The sequence below is a fragment of the Ictalurus punctatus genome, chromosome 1 (genome assembly GCF_001660625.3).
Source record: "Ictalurus punctatus breed USDA103 chromosome 1, Coco_2.0, whole genome shotgun sequence".
NCBI classification, from domain to species: domain Eukaryota; kingdom Metazoa; phylum Chordata; class Actinopteri; order Siluriformes; family Ictaluridae; genus Ictalurus; species Ictalurus punctatus.
In genome coordinates, this window is record NC_030416.2 from 1,705,437 (window position 1) to 1,717,759 (window position 12,323).

The following is a 12,323-nucleotide window of genomic DNA, read 5'->3' on the forward strand; positions in this document are numbered from 1 at the left end:
AACACACACCAATACACTCTAATACACGTTTACATACTAACACACGCTAACACACGTAAAACAGAACTGAATTCATATTAAATACAGGAATGGCTGATGAATGATGGTAATGAAAAACTGAAAAAATCTCTCCCTCTGTGTGTGTGTGTGTGTGTGTTTATTTCAGTAATATTGTGATTAATGTGTACAAAGTGACTCGTTAAGAGTCAACTGTGTAATGAGCAATAAACACAGCCGGAGTATGTAATTAGGTCATTGCTTCGAGGTACACACACACACACACAGACTACCACACACTAATGCAATAACACACTGACACACACTAAATATCCATCACTTTGGTAACGTGTACGTTTGCGCTCAGCAGCTACGTGAGCCTTCTTGCGTGTGCGTGTGCACAGTTAAAACCCGCAGCTTGTTTCTTTAGCTTCCACAAGGTACGCTGCACTGACACTGGAGACTCCTTCCACCAGCTCTGTTTATCATCGACTTGCGCTTTGAAACTTTAGGTTTATATTTAACGATGTATTTAAGGAAGCTGTTTTTCTCCGGTAATTACCAGGATGTGAGACAAGTGGGTTTTTTTTAGCATGTGGATGTGGTGGAGTTTACAGTTAACGCTAAATCAAATGCAGTCCACATACACACGCACACACACCCCTCCTGCGCTCCGCTCTGATGCCATGCCATCACGCGGCTTTGAGAATCGGCCGACGGGAAGTTCGGGAATGCGGGGTGTCATCGTCCCACATGTGCACAACAGACACAGGTGTTGAACACGATTCGGCTGCTTTTTCTTAATCACGTGATAAAAATCATCAATATTCACTGACAGAAAAAATAAATGAGTAAAAAAAAACATTTTTCTGAGGTGAAATAGTAAAAAAAAATTCTGAGATCAAATAGTAAAAAAAAAAAACATTTTTCTGAGGTAAAATAGTAAAAAAAAAACATTTCTGAGGTAAAAATAGTAAAAAAAAAATTCTGAGGTACAATAGTAAAAAAAAAACATTTTTCTGAGGTAAAATAGCTTAAAAAAACATTTTCTGAGGTAAAAATAGTAAAAAAAAAAATTCTGAGGTACAATAGTAAAAAAAAACAACATTTTTCTCAGGTGAAATAGTAAAAAAATATCTTTTCTGAGATAAAATAGTAAAAAAAAACATTTCTCTGAGGTAAAATATTTTTAAAAAATTCATTTTAGCAGGTGACAAGAATGCTAATGATGCTAACAGCACCCACAAGTGAATGGCGACCAATTAGCATGATGTACACGAAGACTGGTAACCCATGACAACTGGCTTTGTGTGTTTTAGTGTTTATTTGTTATTTTTCTCAAACAATCGGAATCAAATCTGTACGGGATTCGTACACGACGTGTGTTTTTTTTTGTTTTCGCCGAACGCCAGCAGCTCAGCGGCGCAGTAACGGATCGTCTGCGTTTAAAGTCATCAATCACGTCGTTTAGCCACACTGATATCGGCGCTTCGCTTCGGTCTCTATATATTAACCCAGTCGCAGTCAGAGGAGCAGATGAAGCTAATTCGCGTTTATTAAAGCGTCATCTTTCCCGCCCGGGCGTCAGATAGCCATCGGATCATTTCCTGTTTCCTCGACAGATCGGTGAGCGATCGCTGGCGTGTTAGCGAGCGTATAAATCTTCTCTCCTTATCGCCACACGCCGAGCGAGCACACGCCGAGGTTTTTGTGAAAGTGAAAGACACGAGGAACGTGTCGGACAATAACGGTGGCAGATGGTGACGACGAATAACGTAGCGCCTCGAGTAGGACACAACGCTAGCGTTACTATCGGACCGCTAAGCGTTATTGTTTTTTTTCTTCTTCTTCATGTCAGAGTTTTTCCCTCAACTCCTCATCTTACACCGAGTACAAACGTTATTCACTAAGCAAATATTTCACACCCAACCTGCAGGACCACACACACACACACACACACACACACACACACACACGAGCACTGCTAGCAACACGATCAGCTAATGCTAATGATCTCTCCCTCAGTGGATTCTTCCAGGGTTTAGTCGTGTGAGAATCCTGCTACTAATACCGAGTACCACACTTTACTTCAGATTCACTTCAAAGCTAACACACACACACCGCTAACACACACAGCTAATGTACAGCATTAAGTGTTATCTCTTCATGAATATACATTTACATTTATTCATTTAGCAGAAATAGTTTCTTACTCGTTCTTTCTCACTATTTACTGTCAGATCTTATCTTTCTCTTTAAATGATTCTTTCTTTCTTTCTCTTTCCCATCTTTTTCTTTTGTGCTTTCTTTCCTTTCTTTACCCCTTGTTCTTGCCTTTTTACTTGAATTATTGGGGGTTTGTTTATTTCTTCTTTCTTTCTTTCATGTTTTGGCTTTTTTATTTCTCTAGTTTGTTCTTTCTGTCGTTCCCTCTTTCTTTCTTCCTCTCTTTCCCATCTTTTCTTTTTTAGTTTACTGAGTTTAGTCTTTCTTTCTTTTCCAATTTTTTTCTTACCCGTTTACTTTTTTACTTTAGTTTTTCTTTCTCTCATTCTTCTCTTTTTTACTTTAGTTTTTCTTTCTCTCATTCTTCTCTTTTTTACTTTAGTTTTTCTTTCTCTCATTCTTCTCTTTTTTACTTTAGTTTTTCTTTCTCTCATTCTTCTCTTTTTTTAGTTTAGCTTTGAATTATCTCTTCTTGGTCTTTACCTTTTTTTCCGGATTGCTGATTTTTCTTTCTTTATTTTTATTTGGTTTACCCTTTCTTCCATTCATTATTATTATTTTTCGGCTTTTTATTTCTCTACTTTATTCTTTCTTCCTTTCTTCACCATTCTTTTCTTCTTCTTTTTTTTTTTAGTTTACTGAGTTTAGATTTGAATTCTTTTTCTAATTCTTTATCTGTTCTTTACTTTTTCAGTTTTATTTTTCTTTCTATCTTCCGTCCCCATTCTTTTCTTTTTTAAAAAAATAGTTTTGCTAATTTTCTAGTTTAGATTTGAATTATTTTCATTATTCTTTATCTTTGTTTATTTTTGTTTTATTTTTATTTGCCTTACTCTTTCTTTCTTACTTCCTTTCTACTTAATTTTTTGTTTGTTTTAATTCCTCTACACTATTCTCTCTCTCTCTCTCTCTTTCTTTCTTTCTTCCTGTCTCTCATTCTTTTCTTTTCTCAGTTTAGTTTATTGACTTCAGTTGTTGTATTCTTTTTCTTTCTTCCTTCCGTCCCCTCTTTTCTTCACGCCGGTCTGGATCACCTCACTCGCTCGGGAACATTAACACTTTGAAGCTGTTTATCATTAGAGAGCTTTGAAAAATTTTCAAAGTTTTTGCTTTTTCCTTTTTTTTTTTTTTAAATTCTTTTTTTTTTTTTACTTTCAGTAGAGAAGTTTCCAGCAGGAGGACATCCAGTGGTACAACTCTGAAACCCGTTGTTTGTGTGTGCGAGTTATATATGATATGATGATATGTGTGTAATGATCATTTTGGACTTGACGTGACGGAGTGATTTAACAGGAGAAATTCCCGTCCAGCGAGTCGTGGTGCAGCACATAAGGAGTTAGAAAAGCATACGGAGGCCAGATGAGGCCTGGTTAACCGCCATCTGCATTATTTATGGTCACACACACACACACACACACACACACACACACACACACACACACACAGGCTGCTGTCCTTAAACAGTTGAAACAAAAGTTCTTGAAGACAAATTTGGCTTCACTTTTATCTCAAAATTATAGCCATGACTGTCACTAACACTTAAATCACGTGTGTGTGTGTGTGTGTGTGTGTGTGTGTGTGTGTGTGTGTTTCCCGATAATTACCGGGAGCTCAGAGTTGGAGAAGGTAAACAGGTTATGGGAATATAATTATAATATAAATAACAATACCGAAAGGTGTGGCCCGGACCTCGGCGTGTAATCATGTTCCGCTTTTACACCAGCGCCACAGTGAGTTTCCACAGCGAGCGCTTCTCCGGACGTCGTTATCCCGAGAAGAACCCAACACACAGCGCGGCCCTCGGTGTGGCGCCGTTACAGGAAACCAATCAACAACGCGGCGGAGTGATGAACAGAGTCGCTCTCGCCTTCCTGCAGACCTTCATCTTCTCACAACCGCACATCATCCAGCACTGTGCGTCGCTCCGCTCATCTTCTCCGTTCCTTTCGTCCTTTCTTTTTCATCCCTTCCTTCTTTCCTCGTTTCTTCTTCCATCCTTCCTTCCTTTCTTCCTTTCCTTCTTCCATCCTTCCTTCCTTTCCTTCTTCCATCCTTCCTTCCTTCCTTCCTTTCCTTCTTCCATCCTTCCTTCCTTTCCTTCTTCCATCCTTCCTTCCTTCCTTCCTTTCCTTCTTCCATCCTTCCTTCCTTCCTTCCTTTCCTTCTTCCATCCTTCCTTCCTTCCTTTCCTTCTTCCATCCTTCCTTTCTTCCTTCTTTTCCTTCTTCCATCCTTCCTTCCTTCCTTCCTTTCCTTCTTCCATCCTTCCTTCCTTCCTTTCCTTCTTCCATCCTTCCTTCCTTCCTTCCTTTCCTTCTTCCATCCTTCCTTCCTTTCTTCTTTTCCTTCTTCCATCCTTCCTTCCTTTCCTTCTTCCATCCTTCCTTCCTTTCCTTCTTCCATCCTTCCATCCTTCCTTCCTTTCCTTCTTCCATCCTTCCTTCCTTCCTTCCTTTCCTTCTTCCATCCTTCCTTCCTTCCTTCCTTTCCTTCTTCCATCCTTCCTTCCTTTCTTCTTTTCCTTCTTCCATCCTTCCTTCCTTTCCTTCTTCCATCCTTCCTTCCTTTCCTTCTTCCATCCTTCCATCCTTCCTTCCTTTCCTTCTTCCATCCTTCCTTCCTTCCTTCCTTTCCTTCTTCCATCCTTCCTTCCTTCCTTTCCTTCTTCCATCCTTCCTTCCTTCCTTTCCTTCTTCCATCCTTCCTTCCTTCCTTTCCTTCTTCCATCCTTCCTTCCTTTCTTCCTTTCCTTCTTCCATCCTTCCTTCCTTTGTTATTTTCCTTCTTCCATCCTTCCTTCCTTCCTTTCCTTCTTCCATCCTTCCTTCCTTTCTTCCTTTCCTTCTTCCATCCTTCCTTCCTTCCTTCCTTTCCTTCTTCCATCCTTCCTTCCTTCCTTCCTTTCCTTCTTCCATCCTTCCTTCCTTTCTTCCTTTCCTTCTTCCATCCTTCCTTCCTTTCTTCCTTTCCTTCTTCCATCCTTCCTTTCTTCCTTTCCTTCTTCCATCCTTCCTTTCTTCCTTTCCTTCTTCCATCCTTCCTTCCTTTCTTCCTTTCCTTCTTCCATCCTTCCTTCCTTTCCTTCTTCCATCCTTTCTTCCTTTCCTTCTTCCATCCTTTCTTCCTTTCCTTCTTCCATCCTTCCTTCCTTTCTTCCTTTCCTTCTTCCATCCTTTCTTCCTTTCCTTCTTCTTTCCTTCCTTTCTTTCTTTCTTTCTTCCTTCCTTTCTTTCTTTCTTCCTTCCTTTCTTGTCTCTCCCTTCCTTCCTTTTCCATTCCTTCTTCTTTTCTTTTTCTGTCCTTCCTTCCTTTCTTTTCCATTCCTTCCCTCTTTCCTTTTTTCTTCTTCCGTGCTTCCTTTTTTCATTTTCCTTTCTTCCTTCCTTCCTTCCTTTCTTCCTTTTCTTCTTCTTTCCTTTCTTTCATTCTTGTCCCTCCCTTCCTTCCTTTCTTTTCCATTCCTTCCTCTTTTCTTTTTCTATCCTTCCTACCTTTCTTTCTTTTCCATTCCTTCCCTCTTTCCTTTTTTCTTCTTCCGTGCTTCCTTTTTTCATTTTCCTTCCTTCCATCCTTCCTTTCTTTCTGCCTTTCCTTCTTCCTTCCTTCCTTTCTTGTCCATTGCTTCCTCTTTTCTTTTTCTGTCCTTCCTTCCTTCCTTCTCCATTCCTTCCTCTTTTCTTTTTTCTTCTTCCGTGCTTCCTTTTTTCATTTTCCTTTCTTCCTCCCTTCCTTCCTTTTCCATTTCTTCCTCATTTCTTCTGTCCTTCCTTCCTTTCTTTTCCATTCCTTCCCTCTTTCTTTTTTCTTCTTTCGTCCTTACTTTTTTCTTCCTTCCTTTCTTCCTTCTTCCGTCCTTCCTTCTTTCTCCATTCCTTCCTTCTTTCCTCTTCTCTTCTTCCGTCCTTCCTTCATTTCTTTCCCCTCCTTCCTTCTTTCCTCTTTTCTTCTTCTATTCTTTCAGCGTAGTGTAAACTCCTCTGGCCTGAAGTTACAGTTTCACCTCCGACACTGGAGACTCCTTCCGTAAACGTTAAACAAACCTCTCTTTACAGAAATCTCCGCCACATCAACGGTTAACGATAACACACTAAACCGCGCTACTGTCAGAGCTGCTGTTATACAAAATGAATCAACACCTTCTGACCAATCAGAGTCCAGCAGCAGCGTGGATGAATGCAACATTGGATGGTAGCGTTATTCACGCTAACGCGGCTCACCTGGAGTAGCATTTATTAAAGGAAGCTGCATCGGGAGATCGAAATGCCGTGTTGGTCAGTTTACATAACGCAGATCGCCCTGTCCGAACTCACTTCGCCTCTTTACCTCATTAGCATCGGCGTTTTTTTTTTTTGACGTCTGGTTTGTTTCGCCCGCACGCCGCTTTCAGAACCGATTCACCATTTCCCGCTAAACGCGCTGCACATTAGCGCTTGACGGCTTTCGAAAACTTAAATAAAACACACGAGGAGCTCCAAACCAGTCGTGTGCCTGAGCCTTCCGTGGCGTGTCTACGTGTGTCAGAAATTCAGAAGCTCTGGGTTATTCTTCTTTCAGGCTTCTCTGTACTTTGTTGAATGTTTCAAATGTCACAATTGCTAATGTGCTTTTAGCTGAACTGAATTCAACAAGTAGCCATCGTGGAGAAAAAGAGAAAATAAAAACAAAGAGAGTGACAAAAGAGTCACTAGAAAAGTGAACAGATTGCAGAATTTTGCACTGGTTCAAGCATTTAAATGTGTTATAGCCTGTTAGCTAACCAGCTAATTCACAACACGGCGTAGAGTGAAAGATTAGCTGTTTTTTGATGATTAGCAAAGAAATGGTCCAATGAGCAACAGGTAACTTTATCTGATCTGCTATATCTGCTATCAACGTTTTAAAACCGTGCAGGTATGATTAATCAGGTATGATTAGTGCAACAAGATCACATAAAGTTAAGCTAGTTAATGTAAGAAGAGACACAGATGAACTACAGGCAAATACGGCCAACTTGAAAGATATTGTGTGCGGAAATAGTGTGCGAGAGGAAAAGTGTTTGAGGACAGAGTTTTTGTGGAAAAGTGTGAGGGGAAATGTGTAATGTGTAAAAAGTGTGTGATGGGGGAAAAGTGTGTGACGGGGGGAGGGAAGTGTGTGAGAGGAAAAGTGTGTGTGAGGGACAAGTGTGTGATGGGGAAAGTGTGTGAGGTAAAATTGTATGAAGGGAAAGTGTGTGAGGAGAATGTGTGAGGGGAGAGTGTGTGTGTGAGGAGAGTGTGTGAGGGGAAAGTGTGTGAGGGGAGTGTGTGAGGGGAGAGTGTGTGTGTGAGGAGAGTGTGTGTGAGGAGAGTGTGTGAGGGGAAAGTGTGTGAGGAGAGTGTGTGAGGGGAGAGAGTGTGTGAGGAGAGAGAGTGTGTGTGAGGGGGGAGTGTGTGAGGGGGGAGTGTGTGAGGGGAGAGTGTGTGTGAGGAGTGTGTGTGTGTGAGGAGTGTGTGAGGGGAGAGTGTGTGTGAGGCGTGTGTGTGAGGAGAGTGTGTGTGAGGAGAGTGTGTGAGGGGAGAGTGTGTGTGAGGAGAGTGTGTGAGGAGAGTGTGTGAGGAGTGTGTGAGAGGAGAGTGTGTGAGGGGAGAGTGTGTGTGAGGAGTGTGTGAGAGGACGGGAGTGTGTGTGAGGACGGAGTGTGTGAGAGGAGTGTGTGTGAGGGGAGAGTGTGTGTGAGGAGTGTGTGTGAGGAGTGTGTGTGAGGACGGGAGTGTGTGAGGGGGGAGTGTGTGTGAGGAGTGTGTGTGAGGAGTGTGTGTGAGGACGGGAGTGTGTGAGGGGGGAGTGTGTGTGAGGAGTGTGTGAGAGGAGAGTGTGTGTGAGGAGTGTGTGAGGGGGGAGTGTGTGAGAGGAGAGTGTGTGAGAGGAGTGTGTGAGAGGAGAGTGTGTGAGAGGAGTGTGTGTGAGAGGAGTGTGTGAGAGGAGTGTGTGAGAGGAGTGTGTGAGAGGACGGAGTGTGTGAGGACGGAGTGTGTGAGGAGTGTGTGTGAGAGGAGAGTGTGTGTGAGAGGAGTGTGTGAGAGGAGTGTGTGTGTGTGAGGAGTGTGTGTGAGAGGAGTGTGTGAGAGGACGGAGTGTGTGAGGGGAGTGTGTGTGAGGAGTGTGTGTGAGGATGGAGTGTGTGTGTGAGGAGAGTGTGTGTGAGAGGAGTGTGTGTGTGAGAGGAGTGTGTGTGTGAGAGGAGTGTGTGAGAGGAGTGTGTGTGAGGGGAGTGTGTGTGAGGGGAGTGTGTGTGAGGGGAGTGTGTGTGAGAGGAGAGTGTGTGTGAGGAGAGTGTGTGAGGACGGAGTGTGTGAGTGGAGTGTGTGAGAGGAGTGTGTGTGAGGGGAGTGTGTGAGGGGAGTGTGTGTGAGTGGAGTGTGTGAGAGGAGAGTGTGTGTGAGGGGAGTGTGTGTGTGAGGAGTGTGTGAGGGGAGTGTGTGTGAGGAGTGTGTGTGAGGAGTGTGTGTGAGGATGGAGTGTGTGTGTGAGGAGAGTGTGTGTGAGAGGAGTGTGTGTGAGGACGGAGTGTGTGAGGACGGAGTGTGTGTGTGAGGAGTGTGTGAGGAGAGTGTGTGTGTGAGGAGTGTGTGTGAGGAGTGTGTGTGTGAGGAGTGTGTGTGAGGAGTGTGTGTGTGAGGAGTGTGTGTGAGAGGAGTGTGTGTGTGAGGAGTGTGTGAGGGGAGTGTGTGTGTGAGGAGTGTGTGTGAGGAGTGTGTGTGTGAGGAGTGTGTGAGGGGAGTGTGTGTGTGAGGAGTGTGTGTGAGGAGTGTGTGTGTGAGGAGTGTGTGAGGGGAGTGTGTGTGAGAGGAGAGTGTGTGTGAGGAGTGAGTGTGAGGGGAGTGTGTGTGAGGAGTGTGTGTGTGAGGAGTGTGTGTGTGAGGAGTGTGTGAGAGGAGAGAGTGTGTGTGAGGAGTGTGTGAGTGGAGTGTGTGAGAGGAGTGTGTGTGTGAGGAGTGTGTGAGGGGAGAGAGTGTGAGGGGGGAGTGTGTGAGGGGAGAGTGTGTGTGAGGAGTGTGTGTGAGGAGAGTGTGTGAGGAGAGTGTGTGTGAGGAGAGTGTGTGAGGAGAGTGTGTGAGGACGGAGTGTGTGAGTGGAGTGTGTGAGAGGAGAGTGTGTGTGAGGGGAGTGTGTGTGATGGGGAAATTCTTTGTTTCAAATGAAACGAGAAGTGGACTGTTGTAAATTTTGTAAAAATGCGTTCATCTCGATTTGATTTGAAATGAATGAAGAGTCGCCTCAGACTCCGCCCTCTCGGAGGTGAAGGGAAGCGGCGCTGAAACCCTGAACACGGAGTCTGTGTCACTCGGAGGAAGAATCCGCCCGCGTTCCCGGCCCTGACAGATCAGACAAAGCATCGTGACGGTGAAACAAGAGCCACTTTTATGAGGTCCGTAACACAAGCCCAGGGGGCCGCTGGGAAACAGATCCGCCGATGAAAAAGACGGCCGAGCTCCATCTTTCATGTGCACGTCGCTTTTATTTCGGCCCGCAGACACAAATGACAGACGATTAAGACGGCACAAAGGCGAGGGGGAAATGCGGTCGCGGCCCAAATGAACCCGGCCGTACCTGAGCGCGTTTCATGTGCTTCTCTTACTACGAGTCCAAAGGAAACGCTTTCAGGAAGCGAGAATGAAAAAGGTCAAGTCTTTCTGTTGGAAAGAAAACCTCACTTCCTACATATCAAAAAAAAAAAAAAAAAACACGTCTCGCTAAAAACTCCCTTTAAAAGACCCCCTTTGCTAAGAAATGCTAAGTAAGTGAACACGCCTAGCATGAATTAGCACGTGTAAAAATACCAACGTTCTTTACTCGGTTACGCGCACGGTAAAAGTTGAAGCGTCGGATTAGTTCCGCAGAGAAGTATAAACTTGTACGTTCATTTCGAGTCCGATTAAAAGTTTAAAAAAAGGCTGACAAAAACGAAACGAGAGAAAGAAAGACGTCCGTTTTTCGGTCGCTGAAGCTAAATTAGCAGCAAGAAAACAAGGAATGTAAGAAAACTCGAGCCATTAGCTACGGCTAACTACTGTAGCAACACCGTCATTCCGAAGCGCTCAGAAGTTAGCTAGCATGACGAGACAAACTAGCTGCTAATAGCTAGCGTGATAAACACGGCGGCGGCCGATCGCTTACCGTTAGCCGTATCTTTCTTATTACTGAAACTCACAATTTTTGAAAGGTTGTAAGTTGTTGGGTTTTGTTTGTTCGTTTAGCATGCACTGCTAATTCTGCGAAGCATTCCATAATACAAGTTAGCTTTAATGAACGATTCCTGTGAGGAAAGAAAGCTAAACATTTACGCTAATCACAATTCAAAATGTAGCGATGCATCCTTGCTAGTATTTTGTTGTTGTTGTTGCTAATCTCTGCGTTAGCATTTCTAAAGTAGTTTTATTTCTGGCTTTTATTTTGTAAGCCAGGTTCTACGCTAAAAACTTCAGACAGATTTTTTTTTTAAAAAAAGTTTCATAGGTGCGTCCAGACCGCTGATTTTTACTGATGTGGGTAGTAGGGTGATACAAATGGCTAACGGATGTTTCCGAAGGTTTATTTAAAGTAAGAAAAGCGTGTAGGACTAGGATGCTAGCATGAATTAGCACGCAGTCACACGGCGTGATGATCCATGCATCATGGCGATATTCCTGTGGAAAGACTGAGCAGGTTTTTAATCTACTCTTGACAGGGAATTACGGCGGGTAATATGGCGCTAATCACTCCGTCTAGTAGGAAAAGTGGAAAACGCTATCCAGCACTAGCTCTTAATCAGGCCTCCATCTTGCCGTCTGAGGATTGTTTGACGAGGCGGCGTCGAGAGATTGTGAGCAGGATTGCGTTTTTAATGAAGAGCTGAAAAGCTTATTCACCCATCTGTGCTAGCACTTCTTCACATCATGCTAATAAAGTTGTTTGTCTCGCTTGATCTCTTCATAAGAAGCAGCTGATTAGCCAAATTCCTCCGATTCTAGCGCAGAACTGAAAATCGGCCCGGATTCATTCTTATTCTCGTCGTCATTTTTTCTCTCCTTTTTTTCCCCCTTCATTTAATCACCAAAGGTTTGGCAGATAACTAAAAAAATATCTGTTTTAAATTAATTTGTTTAACATGAAAGTAATGAAAAAATTTTTTTTTACATTTAAATAAACTTCACTTTAGCGCAAACAAGTAATTGTGTAACCATATAGGCCACACAGACACCATCACGTGGGCGTGGCCCAATCCACACACTCTTTACGCACTATATAGGCCACATAGACACCATCATGTGGGCGTGACCCAATCCACACACTCTTTACGCACTATATAGGCCACATAGACACCATCATGTGGGCGTGACCCAATCCACACACTCTACGCACTATACAGGCCACATAGACACCATCATATCTGTGTGTCCCAATCCACACACTCTTTACGCACTATATAGGCCACATAGACACTATCATGTTTGCGTGTCCCAATTCACACACTCTTTACGCACTATATAGGCCACATAGACACCATCATGTGGGCGTGACCCAATCCACACACTCTTTACGCACTATATAGGCCACATAGACACCATCATGTGGGCGTGACCCAATCCACACACTCTTTACGCACTATATAGGCCACATAGACACCATCATGTGGGCGTGACCCAATCCACACACTCTACGCACTATACAGGCCACATAGACACCATCATATCTGTGTGTCCCAATCCACACACTCTTTACGCACTATATAGGCCACATAGACACTATCATGTTTGCGTGTCCCAATTCACACACTCTTTACGCACTATATAGGCCACATAGACACCATCATGTGGGCGTGACCCAATCCACACACTCTTTACGCACTATATAGGCCACATAGACACCATCATGTGGGCGTGACCCAATCCACACACTCTACGCACTATACAGGCCACATAGACACCATCATATCTGTGTGTCCCAATCCACACACTCTTTACGCACTATATAGGCCACATAGACACCATCATGTGGGCGTGACCCAATCCACACACTCATTACGCACTATATAGGCGACATAAACACCATAATGTGGGCGTGTTCCAATCCACACACCCTTTACGCACTATATAGGC